Below are 14,376 nucleotides of genomic sequence, written 5' to 3'. Positions count from 1 at the left end.
TGTCAACTTTACCATATTCTAAGTTCTTAATTGTACTAGAGTTTATTTCTGGTTCTATCTCTATCTATGAATATACAAACGTACATTTATAAGTTATAGCTTTCTGATGGTACAAATTCCCTCTCATTTTTTTTCAGTCCCCCCCCCTGCCCCGCCCTGCCCCTTGACTTTTATAAGAATAAGCTCATGTATGTAGGTAAGGTCATAATTTTAACTAGATTTGGAACATAATTGGGGATTTGTGTATAAATACATCGTATTGGGGACTATTGATATTTTTATGCTCTTCTAGTGACTTCTCTGGTGGCTCAGACAGTAAAGCGTCTGTCTACAATATGGGAGATCCAGCTTCGATCCCTGGGTTGGGAAGATCCCCTGGAGAAGGAAATGGCAATCCACTCCAGGACTATTGCCTGGAAAATCCCATGGACAGAGGAGCCTGGTAGGCTACAGTCCATGGGGTCGCAAAGAGTTGGACACAACTGAGCGACTTCACTCATTTCACTACTCATGAAAACAGCAGCAGCATCAACTTATTTAAGTCTTTTTAACATCTCTCAGTAAAATTTTCCAATTGTTTTTCATGTAGTTCTAACAGAGCTTTTATTAAATTTATTCCTAGATATTATAACTTCTGCTACTCTGGTGGGCAGAGCTTTTTCCATTGTGCTTTTTAAACTGATAATTTCTGGAATCTAGTAAATTTTTCTATGTTAATTTTTGTTACTGACCATCTTTTTAAACTCTCCAACTAGCTCAAATAACTTTAAAATTTATTCTCATGAGTTTTCTAGATAGAAATACTGTCTATAAATAATAATTTTTCTTTCTTCTCCAATAATTGTATTTCTTATTTCTCTTTTCTGCCCTTTTCCATTGGCTGTAACTTCTGAGTAGCATAAAATCAATAGCTATAATGTTATCCTTCTTGGTCTTACCTTTAAGAAGAATATTTCTGCTGCTATTTTACTTTTGCAAGCATGGTTGGTCAGTTGCTTCTGACTATTTGCGACCCTATGCAGCCCACCAGGCTCCTCTGCCCATGGGATTCTCCAAACAAGAATACTGGAGTGGGTTGCCATGCCCGCCTCCAGGGAATCTTCCTGACCCAGGGATCAAACCCCTGTCTCCTGCGTCTCCTGCACTGCAGGCAGATTCTTCACCGCTGAGCCACTGGGGATGTCGCTGTTTTACTTTTAAGTATTGCTAAGTATTGGCTGTTGGTTTCAGAGAGAAATCTTAAATCATACCATTGTTGTTACTCAGTCACCAAGTTGTGTCCAATTATTCACGACCCCTTGTGGCTCAGCTGGTAAAGAATTCACCTGCGATGCAGGACACCTGGGTTCGATCCCTGGGTTGGGAAGACCCCCTGGAGAAGGGAGAGTCTACCATTCCAGTATTCTGGCATGGAGAATTCCATGGACTATACAGCCCATGGGGTCACAAAGACTCGGACATGGCTGAGTGACCTCCTTCACATTCACAACCCCATGGAATGCAGCATGCCAGGCCTCCCTGTCCCTCGCCATCTCCCAGAGTTTGTGTAGTGCATGTCTATAACAAGGTTACAAAGAGTTTCTTAAATTGATGACTGATGTTTAATTTCTATCTTTTCATCTTGATTAGACTGACCAGAACATTGTCTGTTTTACTAGGAAAAAGAAGTTGGAGATTTTGATCCAAAGCTCTTCTTAGTTGGACACTGGCCTTCCACTTAGGGCTCAGCTGCTTCTCCAGGGAAGGGCCCTCTGCTCTGTCCTTCTGCTACACAGGGCACAAAACTCCTCTGCTTTGGGTCAGATTGGCCATCTACCATCTGACACTGCTCTTATGGGCTGAGCTGCTAAACCCTCCCACGACTGTTTAAATGTATGTCACCTCAAATCTGTGGCTTGCAAATCTATCTTGCTGCAAGCATAGCAGTGCAGTCTGTTTAACTTTGGGCATGAGGTATTTTTTGCCTGTTTATTTGTCAGAGGGATACCATAACATTGATTTTGATTCATGGACTATGCAAGTCCTTTCCCTCATCTTTGACCTTTGAACCCTAGCAATTCTAGTCCCAACGCTTCGTCGGCTTGGCTTTTACTTATTTATTTTTATTTTGATATTAAAAACTCAGTAAGCATTCATACTTCATTAAAATAAAATATAATCACTGTTTCACAATTTATTTAGCTGATTTCACGTATGTTGGAAATTTTTATTCTTTTTCTGACAGTTAGAAACATGTTTTGCCTCAGGAAATTAGGAGGGACACAGGACTCTTTTAAATCCCTCCATTTCTCTGTTAGTCTTATATACGGTCAAGTCCTCTCCCAATTCCCAAAGTTGCTATTCTTCCCCTTTACCCATTTGCTTATTTCTTTGCCACCATCAACCTTCCTCTTTCAGCAAATCAATTTATCTCTACTGAGAAAACCAAGGTTAACAGGTGGGAATTCTTAGCCTTGAGTCTATAATTCATTCTGGAGTCTTCCCTGTCCCCTCCATGATTTGCTCCTTTCCCTCCAGTTTCCTGGGATTCACAGTCTGTCCTTCAGTCTGAGCTCAACCCCTCCAACTATTCTTCGTCCAGTTCCATACAGGATTCCATCCACTCTTCACATACAGTATTCACCTCTGCTGGACTTCTCACCTCTCCCCCTCTCTGTTGACTTTTCATTCCTTTAAGTCTCCAGTCAAACACGTAGAATTCTAGCAGTTTTTTCTGACTCTTTTCTCCTGACTGATTTGTAAGTACTGACACCCTCCCTCTATCCCAGGATTTTTATTTTTTAGTACTGCTTTTATTTCACCATACATTGAGTGAGATTTTCCCCAGGTAATAGCTTTTACTCCCTGAACTTCTGGTCTCTGTGCTATTGAGGAGAGCGTTGCCATTTCTATATCAAACCTCATTTCTAAATTGCATTTTGCCTGCTGAACCATCTCAGCCTAGTGTTCCACAAGCATCTCCAAACAACCTATACCAAATTGCTCCGATCAAATTCCCCTGACAAAATCTGCTTCGTGTGCCAGCTCTTTTATTGTCAGGAGTGGTATAAGCACCCTCCAGTCACCCCGGCTGAACTGGGAGTCACGGACCCCCCGCACTCACCCACATATCCAGCCAGCGCGGGCACTCTGTCTTTTCAAGTTCTCTGTGTCTCTTCCCCTCTCTGTGCCCCCTGCTGCAGCTTGACCCTAATCGTTTCTCTTTGGAACTCCTGGTGTGGCCGCTCTGCTCGAAGCAGTTTTCTGTGAACCACGCTCCTTCTGATCTCTAGCTGTCCCACATTCTTCCCACTGTTTTCCTCTCCTTGAAACACCGCCTACTCTGATATTGATCGCGTCAAAAATTCCCGAATACAATCATCAACTGAGATCTTCCTTAACAACAACACAAAAAGTAGTTCTATTTAAACCTCTTTTGTGCTTAAAACCCTCTAACAAACGTCCATTGCCCTTGAGATAAAGTTCAAACCTCTTAACTGGTATAACCATTCTCTTCTCTAGACCTTTCTCTCACCAAACTTCTGTCCACACTTGTATGTCCTCCTCACAGGAAACTTTTGGAGAAGGCAATGGCACCCCACTCCAGTACTCTTGCCTGGAAAATCCCATGGATGGAGGAGCCTGGTAGGCTGCAGTCCATGGGGTCGCAAGGAGTCGGACATGACTCAGCAACTTCACTTTCATGCACTGAAGAAGGAAATGGCAACCCACTCCAGTATTCTTGCCTGGAGAATCCCAGGGACGGGGGAGCCTGGTGGGCTGCCGTCTATGGGGTCGCACAGAGTCAGACACAACTGAAGGGACTCAGCAGCAGCAGCACAGGAAACTTTACACACCTCTTATCTCTGTCATTTACCATGCTATTCCATGCCACCATGATCCACACCTTTGCTTAACTTTTTATCCTTACCTGCAATGCTTCTGATATCTTCTCCCCTTTCTCTGTCTTGTAAACCAACATTTATTTATCTTTTTAAAACCTGGAAGAAATAAATAAATTGCCAGACACATACAACCTACTGAGACCAAACAATGGATAAACAGAAAATCTAAACAGACCAATAATGAATGAGGAGATTGTACATAGAAAACTCTAAATTTTTTTCCTAGTGTTAGAGCAAAAATTTATTTAAGTCTATTTATACAGTGTTTTAAATGGCAACCCACTCCTGTATTTTTGCCTAGAGAATCCTGTGGATGGAAGAGCCTGGCGGGCTGCTGTCCATAGGGTCTCATGGAGTCAGACATGGCTGAAGCAACTTAGCATGCATGCATGCATTGGAGAAGGAAATGGCAACCCACTCCAGTATTCTTGACTGGAGAATCCCAGGGATGGAGGAGCCTAGTGGGCTGCTGTCTGTGGGGTTGCACAGAGTCAGACCTGACTGAAGCAACTTAGCAGCAGCAGCAGCATACAGTGTTTCACATACAAAAAAATAGAGTCCTTAACATTCAGGCAATGAGTTCTATTCTCAAAAGTGCTTTATGAGAAGATGGATTTCTTTTCTTGTCCTCTAAAAAGATACTTCTATTTGTATTCCTAAAAATGATGCATTTATCACACCATTTCTCATAAGAAGAGTCCAGTTGAGATCACAAGATTTCTGCAGAGAGTGAAGTGATAGTAGCAGAGCATCTTCTCCAGACTGCAATGCCTCATCAACAGAGGTATAATGCAAGAGATACATAAAACGGTAGCTGCATCAGAGGAGTGTTTGTACGCCCAGCAGGTGGGCCATGAGAAAAGCTTGAGGTCCAGCAGGGTGGCCCCTAGCTGCTAAGCACAACCAACTGGGAGGCATGGCCTCCAGGGCCTCTTCTCATTCTTTATCTTCTGAGGTGGCTATCATTTCTGGAGATTCAGGCTCCAAAACAGCATTGATCGTTTACCAATTTTGCTTTGCTCAAGGCTCCTGCTGTAATTTCAAATAGAAGTTTGTCAATTTCCATTTCTGCTGCTTCTTCCATTTCTCCTTGATCATCCATGCTTTCAAAGGTGTCCTCTAACATCCCTCCATGTCCTCAGCCTTCATCAGCTCTTTGGACAATGTATGCATTTCTTCATCTATTTATTTTATCTGTATTCTATAATCTATTTGTTTGAACTAGATTTATGGAATCTGAAGAAGCTGAAGTTGAACGGTTTTATGAAGACCTACAAGAACGTTTAGAACTAACACCCAAAAAAGATGTCCTTTTCATTATAGGGGACTGGAATGCAAAAGTAGGAAGTCAAGAAACACCTGGAGTAACAGGCAAATTTGGCCTTGGAATGCAGAATGAAGCAGGGCAAAGACTAATAGAGTTTTGCCAAGAAAATGCACTGGTCATAGCAAACATCCTCTTCCAACAACACAAGAGAAGACTCTACACATGGACATCACCAGATGGTCAACACTGAAATCAGATTGATTATATTCTTTGCAGCCAAAAATGGAGAAGCTCTCTACAGTCAACAAAAACAAGACCAAGAGCTGACTGTGGCTCAGATCATGAACTCCTTATTACCAAATTCAGACTCAAATTGAAGTAAGGAAAACCACTAGACCATTCAGGTATGACCTAAATCAAATCCCTTATGATTATACACTGGAAGTGAGAAATAGATTTAAGGGCCTAGATCTGATAGATAGAGTGCCTGAAGAACTATGGAATGAGATTCGTGACATTGTACAGGAGACAGGGATCAAGACCATCCCCATGGAAAAGAAATGCAAAAAAGCAAAATGGCTGTCTGGGGAGGCCTTACAAATAGCTGTGAAAAGAAGAGAGGTGAAAAGCAAAGAAGAAAAGGAAAGATATAAGCATCTGAGTGCAGAGTTCCAAAGAATAGCAAAAAGAGATGAGAAAGCCTTCTTCAGTGATCAATGTAAAGAAATAGAGGAAAAGAACAGAATGAGTAAGACTAGAGATCTCTTCAAGGAAATTAGAGATACCAAGGGAATATTTCATGCAAAGATGGGCTCGATAAAGGACAGAAATGGTATGGACCTAACTGAAGCAGAAGATATTAAGAAGAGGTGGCAAGAATACACAGAAGAACTGTACAAAAAAGATCTTCATGACCCAGATAATCATGATGGTGTGATCACTCATGTAGAGCCAGACATCCTGGAATGTGAAGTCAAGTGGGCCTTAGAAAGCATCACTACAAACAAAGCTAGTGGAGGTGATGGAATTCCAGTTGATCTATTTCAAATCCTGAAAGATGATGCTGTGAAAGTACCGCACTCAATACGCCAGCAAGTTTGGAAAACTCAGCAGTGTCCACAAGACTGGAAAAGGTCAGTTTTCATTTTAATTCCAAAGAAAGGCAATGCCAAAGAATGCTCAAGCTATTGCACAATTGTACTCATCTCACATGCTAGTAAAGTAATGCTCAAAATTCTCCAAGCCAGGCTTCAGCAACACGTGAACCGTGAACTCCCTGATGTTCAAGCTGGTTTTAGAAAAGGCAGAGGAACCAGAGATCAAATTGCCAACATCCGCTGGATCATGGAAAAAGCAAGAGAGTTCCAGAAAACCATCTATTTCTGCTTTATTGACTATGCCAAAGCCTTTGACTGTGTGGATCACAATAAACTGTGGAAAATTCTGAAAGAGATGGGAATACAGACCACCTGACCTGCCTCTTGAGAAATCTGTATGCAGGTCAGGAAGCAACAGTTAGAACTGGACATGGAACAACAGACTGGTTCCAAATAGGAAAAGGAGTACATCAAGGCTGTATATTGTCACCCTGCTTATTTAACTTCTATGCAGAGTACATCATGAGAAACGCTGGACTGGAAGAAACACAAGCTGGAATCAAGATTGGTGGGAGAAATATCAATAATCTCAGATAGGCAGATGACACCACTCTTATGGCAGAAAGTGAAGAGGAGCTAAAAAGCCTCTTGATGAAAGTGAAAGAGGAGAGTGAAAAAGTTGGCTTAAAGCTCAACATTCAGAAAACGAAGATGATGGCATCCAGTCCCATCACTTCATGGGAAATAGATGGGAAACAGTGGAAACAATGTCAGACTTTATTTTGGGGGGCTCCAAAATCACTGCAGATGGTGATTGCAGCCATGAAATTAAAAGACGCTTACTCCTTGGAAGAAAAGTGATGACCAACCTAGATAGTATATTCAAAAGTAGAGACATTACTTTGCCGACTAAGGTCCGTCTAGTCAAGGCAATGGTTTTTCCTGTGGTCATGTATGGATGTGAGAGTTGGACTGTGAAGAAGGCTGAGTGCAGAAGAATTGATGCTTTTGAGCTGTGGTGCTGGAGAAGACTCTTGAGAGTCCCTTGGACTGCAAGGAGATCCAACCAATCCATTCTGAGGTAGATCAGTCCTAGGATTTCTTTGGAAGGAATGATGCTAATGCTGAAGCTCCAGTACTTTGGCCATCTCATACGAAGAGTTGACTCACTGGAAAAGACTCTGATGCTAGGAGGGATTGGGGGCAGGAGGAGAAGGGGACGACAGAGGACGAGATGGCTGGATGGCATCCCCGACTTGATGGACGTGAGTCTGGGTGAACTCTGGGAGTAGGTGATGGACAGGGAGGCCTGGCGTGCTGCGATTCATGGGGTCGCAAAGAGTCGGACACGACTGAGTGACTGAACTGAACTGAACTGAACAAGAATCTAAATAGCCTTCATCACTGCTGTGCTCTTCTGCAAGAACCAGTCACTTGTAAGACTGCTAACTTTTTCTTCATCCCCATGAGTACAGAGTTCATGTGAGCCTGGGATGCATAAAACTTGCTCACAACCTTCCTTGACCTCCTCACCTCCATGGCCAGAACTACACAGATAGCCCTCTGAGCCTTCTTAGCAGCGTGTTTCACAAATAGTCTTGGTTTTTCTGTTTCTCCTTGAATGTTTCAAGCTTGCCTGTTAGCAACTCTAATTTCCTTTCTTAGCCAACAAAATCAACATGCAAAAATTAGTTACATTTCTATATATTAACAACAAACTACATGAAAAAGAAAGAAAACAATCCCACCTATAATAGAATCAAAAAGGATAAAAATACTTAGGAGTAAATTTAACCATACTTTGGCCACCTCATGCGAAGAGTTGACTCATTGGAAAAGACTCTGATGCTGGGAGGGATTGGGGGCAGGAGGAGAAGGGGACGACAGAGGATGAGATGGCTGGATGGCATCACTGACTCAATGGACGTGAGTCTGAGTGAACTCCGGGAGTTGGTGATGGACAGGGAGGCCTGGCGTGCTGCGATTCATGGGGTCGCAAAGAGTCAGACACGACTGAGCGACTGAACTGAACTGAACTGAAGGTGAAAGATCTGTACACTGAAAAGTATAAAACATTGATGTAAGAAATTGAAAACAAAAATAAATAAAAAGATAGTTCATGTTCTTGGACTGAGAGAATTAATACTGATAAAATGTTCATACTACTGAAAGCAATCTACAGATGGAATGTAATCTGTACCAAGATTTTTATGTCTTTTAAAAAATAGAACTAAAAAAAAAAACAGGAAAATTTTCAAAAATAGAAATAAAAAACCCTGAAATCTGTCTTTTGAAAAATAGGGGGGAAAAAAACCTTGTAATTTGGAACCACATGAGAGACTCTGAATAACCAAAGCAACCTTGAGAAAGAAGAACAGAAGCTGGATGCTTCACACTTACTGATTTCAAACTATTTTACAAGGTTATAGTAATCAAAATAGTATGGTACTGGCATAAAAACAGTAGACCAATGGAACAGAACTGAGAACCCCCAAATACACCATTCATATGTGGTCAACCAGTATTTGTTACGGGAACCAAGAATATTCAGAGGATACGATAGTCTCTTCAATAATGAAACTGGACCCGTATCTTACACTACTCACAAAAATTAACTTGAAATGGATTATGACTTAACTGTAATACAAGAAACTACAAAAGTCCTAGATGAAACCATGGGGGTAAGCTCCTTGACACTGGTTTTGACAATAATGTTTTTTGTCTGTGTGTTTGTTTGGATTTGATACTTAAAGTACAAGCAACAGAAGCAAAAATAAACAAGTAGGACTATATCAAACTAAAAAGCCTCTGCACAGCAAAAGAATTAGTAAGATGAAAAGGTAGCCTACAGAATGGGAGAAATATTTGCAAACTGTATATCTGATAAGGGGTTAATATCCAAAGTATAGTAGAAGCTCATAAAACTTAACAGCAAAAAAAAAAAAAAAAAAAAAAAAACCCAACCCCAAACCAAAGCAAAACCCAATTAAATGTAGGCAAAAGACCTGAATATAGATTTTCCCAAAGAAGCCATACAAATGGCCAACTGGCACATTGAAAGGTACACGACATCACTAATCATCAGGGAAATGCAAACAAAATCCACAATGAGATATTACCTCACACCTGTTAGAATGGCTATCATCAAAAATACAAGATATAAGGCTCGCAAGGATATGGGGGACAGGGAATCCTTGTACACTGTTGCTGGGAGTGTAAACTACTGCAGTCACTATGGAAAAGAGTGCAAATTTCCTCAGAAAGTTAGAAATAAAACTGTCATATGATCCAGCAACTTCAATTTCAGGTATATATCCAAGGGAAATCACTATCTTGAATAGATACCTGCATTCCATGTTCAAAGCAGTGTTATTCACAAAAGCCAAGGTATGGAAGCAACCCAAGTTGTTTGTAAATGGATGAATGAATTTAAAAAATGTGATACAGATAGATAGACAGATATAGAGACACACACATACAGGAATATTATTCAGCCATAACAGAAAGGAAATCTTGACATTCGTGACAGCATGGATGTGAACCTTGAGGGTATTACGTTGAGTGAAATAAGTTAGACAAAGATAATACTATTAATAGGTGATCTCACTTATATGTGGAATCTAAAAAGCAAACTCACGGAAACAGAGTAGTTTGGCGGTTGCCCAGGGGTTGAGGGGGGTGGACTGGAACGGACGAAGGTGGTCAAAGGGTACAAACTTCCAGTTTTGAAATGAATGATTTCTGGGGATTCAATGTACAGGAGGGTGACAATAGTTAACAGTATTGTTATATACATGAAAGTTGCAAAGAATAAATCTTTAAAGTTCTACACACACACACACACACACACACACGTGCATAAAAGGTAACTGTGAGGCGATGGATGTATTAGCCAACTTTATTATTATAATCATTCTGAAATATACCCAGATATCAAACCATCACATGTACACCTTAAACTTATACAATATGTCAGTTATATCATGATAAAAGTGGTTAAATTCAAGCAAATATGAACAAGGATAAAAGAAAAGAGAAAGAATAGGGCAAGAAAGCATGAGATATATTTCATGAAAGTCTGCACTTTTTCCAGGACAAGGGAAAAGAAACCAAAAAACTGCCCCTTCCTCTCCTCCACCTCAACACAAATAAAATAACTTATCTCCTCTAGGAGACCAGACAATTGCTGCCTCCAGCAGGAACTGTATTCCCCACTGATCTCTGAGAGTGTGCATTTTTGTAACTATTCTGAACAAATCACTGAATTAATTTCCTTTTTATTTCCTTACAAGAAAACTAAACTACTAATATACCAAAACATTCTCCCTCACTGGAAAATTCCCCTGATTCTAGTATTTGGGTTTATATGACTCCATTTAGAGTTAGTTTTAGGAGACTTTTTTTTTTTTTTAAAGGAAACATTTAGTACTACAATTGGTCTAAGTGTTCTGTTCTGTATAGGCCAATATAAGCCTGTTTTCCCCCTCATTCTTTGCTTTCTTCCTCTCATTTTTATTCACCCTCTGCTTTCAAAGTACTACTTTTCATACCAAACTTTTCATCCTCAAAAATGTTACAGACTTTTCAGGATGAATGTTGGTTCCCCAGATACAAACCCTGGGACTCAGATGCATCATTGGGGGATAACTTCTCAGTACCATACAGAGAGACAACGTTTTACAAACAGTCTCTGACTTGACAGACTTATCTGAGCACGTTTTACAAGAGACTGAGCAGGTAGATGTTCAAGGCGCCTTATCCTCAGCGCCCCTGCCCGTATCGTAGTCTGCAAAGGTGGGGAGCTGCCATAACAAAATACCACGCCCTGTGTGGCTTAAAAACAGGAGTTTATATTCTCAGACGTTGGAGGCTGGGAAGTCCAAGGTCAAGGTGCTGGTTTCTGCTGAGCTCTCTCTGGGCTAGTAGACGTCTGCCTCGTGCCATGTTCTCACACGGAGAAGAAAGAAAGGGCATGGGCTCTCTCGTATGGTCTTATTAGGACGCTAATCCCCTTGGATGGATCAGGGCTCCATCCACCCTTATGATTTTACTTCATGTTAATTGCTTTCTTATTCCAAATATAGTCACATTGGGGGATTAGGGTTTCAACATAAGACTTTGGGGAAACACAATTCTGTCTATAGGACCCTTCCCCAATACTATAAAGTGAAAACAGACAGAAACTCACAACAAATATCCATTTCTAACTTCATTACCCATTGGCAGAAATTAATTATGAAAAAGAATTAGCAAGTTGTATCATCAACCACTACTCCTTCTGCTACTCAGTAGGTTGAAAATAACTTTTCTTGTGCTTCAAAGCACTTTAGGGGAGTTCCTTTTCTTTAACATGAAGGTTAAAATGGGTTGGTAGCTGGACTTCAGGTGATAATCACTTTGTAGTACATACAGATGTTAAATTTTAATGCTGAAAACCTGAAACATATAATAAAAAAGTGTTTTTAAATGAAAAAAAAAAAAAGATTTCATATAATCCCATAACAACCCTTTTATCCCTCCCCTTAAGTTACCCCTCCTTCTTCCTTCTCCCTCTGGTAACCACTAGTTTGTTTTCTATTAACTGTGAGTCTACTTCTTTCTGTTTTATTCACTAGTTTCTTTTTTAGATTCCACATATAAATGATGTTGTACAGTGTTTGTCTTTCTCTGTCTGACTCAGTAGCTTCTTATTTAAAAAATATTGGGGACTCTTGGCCAGAGAATCATGTTGAAACATGTTTTGACAGAGCCTTTATAAGCAATTACCCTTCCCCCCTGCTGAAGCAAGCATTCCTCACATCTGCTGAGCTCTGCAACTTCACAGAGCCCTTCAAAATCAGTTATTTAATCTTCAGAGCCACCAAGCAAGACATATCAATAATCATGACAATATTAATAATAAAAACTTTTATTGAGGGCTGATTTGGTGTCTGTTACTACACCAAATGCTTGGTATGAATTAGGTCAATTGTTATGACAATAACTCTGACTATTCCTATTGAAAGATGAGGAAACCAAAGCTCAGAAAAAGTAAGTAAATTGTCCCCATTTTACAGATCCAGAACCCAGCTTTCTAAGACCCTTTCCAAGGCACCATGCTGTTTCTCAGCATCTCCAAGTCACCCTTGGGGGCTGAGACCATTTTGGTGCCCTTTAGGGGGCTCACCATCCCAGCCTGGAAGAGATCAGTCACAGTGGTCTATCAGCTGTGCCTGTAAGCCATGGTTTGAACACTCACACAAAGATATCTCAAAAGTGAAGGCAAAGGGCACGATCCCAGTTGGAAACGACTAATGGGGATCCTTTGCCTCTGAGGCAAGAGCTCCAATCTACAATGAGAAGCGCCAGTTCCACTGGCACGCTGTCTACATAATGCGAACCATGGCGTTTGGCAATGGCTCTTAAATTTGGCACACGCCACACTCCTCCTGGACCCACGAGATAACATAACCAAATGTTTTCTGAGACTGTAAGAAATGCATGCTTTGCAGGTAGGAAGAAAGGCAAACATCAGCCCTTACAGGGGGCTCGCTTCATCTGATCCCCAGGGCAAAACGGCTCAGTCCCTGCCGATCCTCCAAAAGGTTAAATGTGAGCAAGGACCCAGATAAATGGTCACAATGCAAACAAAGTCATGTAAATAAATGCATCTCTGATCGACGCGGGCTGGTGATGCCAAATATACCATCTGCACCATTTCTCATGATGAGTTTTTTTTTTCTCCCCCTGCAAGTCCCAAGCAGCGAGAAGATGACCGTGTTTATGCAGACCAAGATTTAAAAAAATTTTCAGATCCACAGAGAATCAATAGCATTTATATTTTTATAGGTAAGATTGAAGTTAGAAGAAAGAAATCTCACTAGAAAGTATAGGGCAAATGTCTGGGGCCTGAAAAGGCACTTGTCATGTACTGTGATTTTCAGAGGACTCTAGTTACATCTGCAATCTAAGACTCTTCAACTTGCCCATTCACTTATTCACTTAACAAAAGTATTGTTGTCGTTTAGTCATTAATATCATGTCTGACTCTTTTGCACCTCATAGACTATAGCCTGCCCGGCTCCTCTACCCATGGGATTTATCTGTTGACTCAGATGGTAAAGAATCTGTCTGCAATGCAGGACACCCAGGTTCGATCCCTGGGTCTGGAAGATCCCCTGGAGAAAGGAATAGCAACCCACTCTAGTATTCTTGTCTGAAGAATTTCACGGACAGAGGAGCTTGGCAGGCTACAGTCCATAGGGTCGCAAAGGGTCTGACACAACTGAGCAACTTTCACTTTCATTGCTTTGTTTGATCTCTGTATCATGTTGCCATGCCCTCCTCCAGGAATATTCCTGGCCCAGGGGTCAAACCTGCATCTCCTGCTTCTCTGCACTAGCAGGCAGATTCTTCACCAATGAGCCACCCGGGAAGTCCCAACGACTTTGGAGTTAATCTTCTAACTCTTGCATAACACACAATTCTGTGGGAGAAATAACAAAAAACACCTGTAGATGGAGTGATAGTTGTGATAGCCAAGGAGCCACAGCTAGAGGAGGGATGAGCCCCACTCTTCTTGAGGGGGACAGGGTGGAGGATGGAGGAGAAAACACCAGGGAGTTCAGGAGAAGCCCCAGAGACGAGGGCATTTGAGTTGGGCACTGAAAGATGAGTAGGAGCTCTCCATGCAGGCAAAGGGCAAAGGAGGGGATGTTCTTGGAGCAAGGAAACAGGGAGAGGAAAAGCACTTCTGTTCAAGGAGTGATGTCTAGGCTACTCTGACATGAGACCAAGATGTCTGAAAATAGTGGAAGAAAAGAAGATATAGCCCGGGGGCTGGTCTGGGGTCAGAGAGTGAAGGCAGAGTTGGTAATGTTAAAGGCTTGGGATTTCTTTTAATAGGCATGGGGAAATCGTTTGTTTACATTTTAAAGCAAGGCACTGACCTAATCTTATTTGAGTTTTAGAAAGGATATACTGGGCTAAACAGAGTAGGCCTTGAGGCTGTCAAAATGTTCGTAATTTGCCCCCAAAATAGGGGTGGTGGAATCTTTCCCCAGGAGGTTAAACAAATTTCCCAAATGCCAGGAGGCTGGGGAATTGCATTCGGGGAGCAGGCCCCCACCCTCCCCCTCAGTAGAGGGCA

The 14,376-nt window shown here is 41.4% G+C and overlaps 1 long non-coding RNA gene across 1 annotated transcript in view; it reads right to left on the bottom strand.

Annotated features, from left to right (window-relative positions):
• Positions 1–10,130: 10,130 nt before the first annotated feature.
• Positions 10,131–14,376, bottom strand: part of LOC105616575 (uncharacterized) — a 42,119-nt gene continuing 37,873 nt past the window's right edge. Inside the window, exon 4 of the long non-coding RNA XR_009595751.1 lies at positions 10,131–13,713. This is a non-coding gene — a long non-coding RNA (uncharacterized LOC105616575). The remainder of the gene's footprint in view (positions 13,714–14,376) is intronic.

Source organism: Ovis aries, chromosome 12 (genome assembly GCF_016772045.2).
Source record: "Ovis aries strain OAR_USU_Benz2616 breed Rambouillet chromosome 12, ARS-UI_Ramb_v3.0, whole genome shotgun sequence".
Taxonomy (NCBI): domain Eukaryota; kingdom Metazoa; phylum Chordata; class Mammalia; order Artiodactyla; family Bovidae; genus Ovis; species Ovis aries.
Note: the sequence above shows the minus strand (reverse complement) of the source record. Positions and strands in the feature narration are given on the sequence as shown.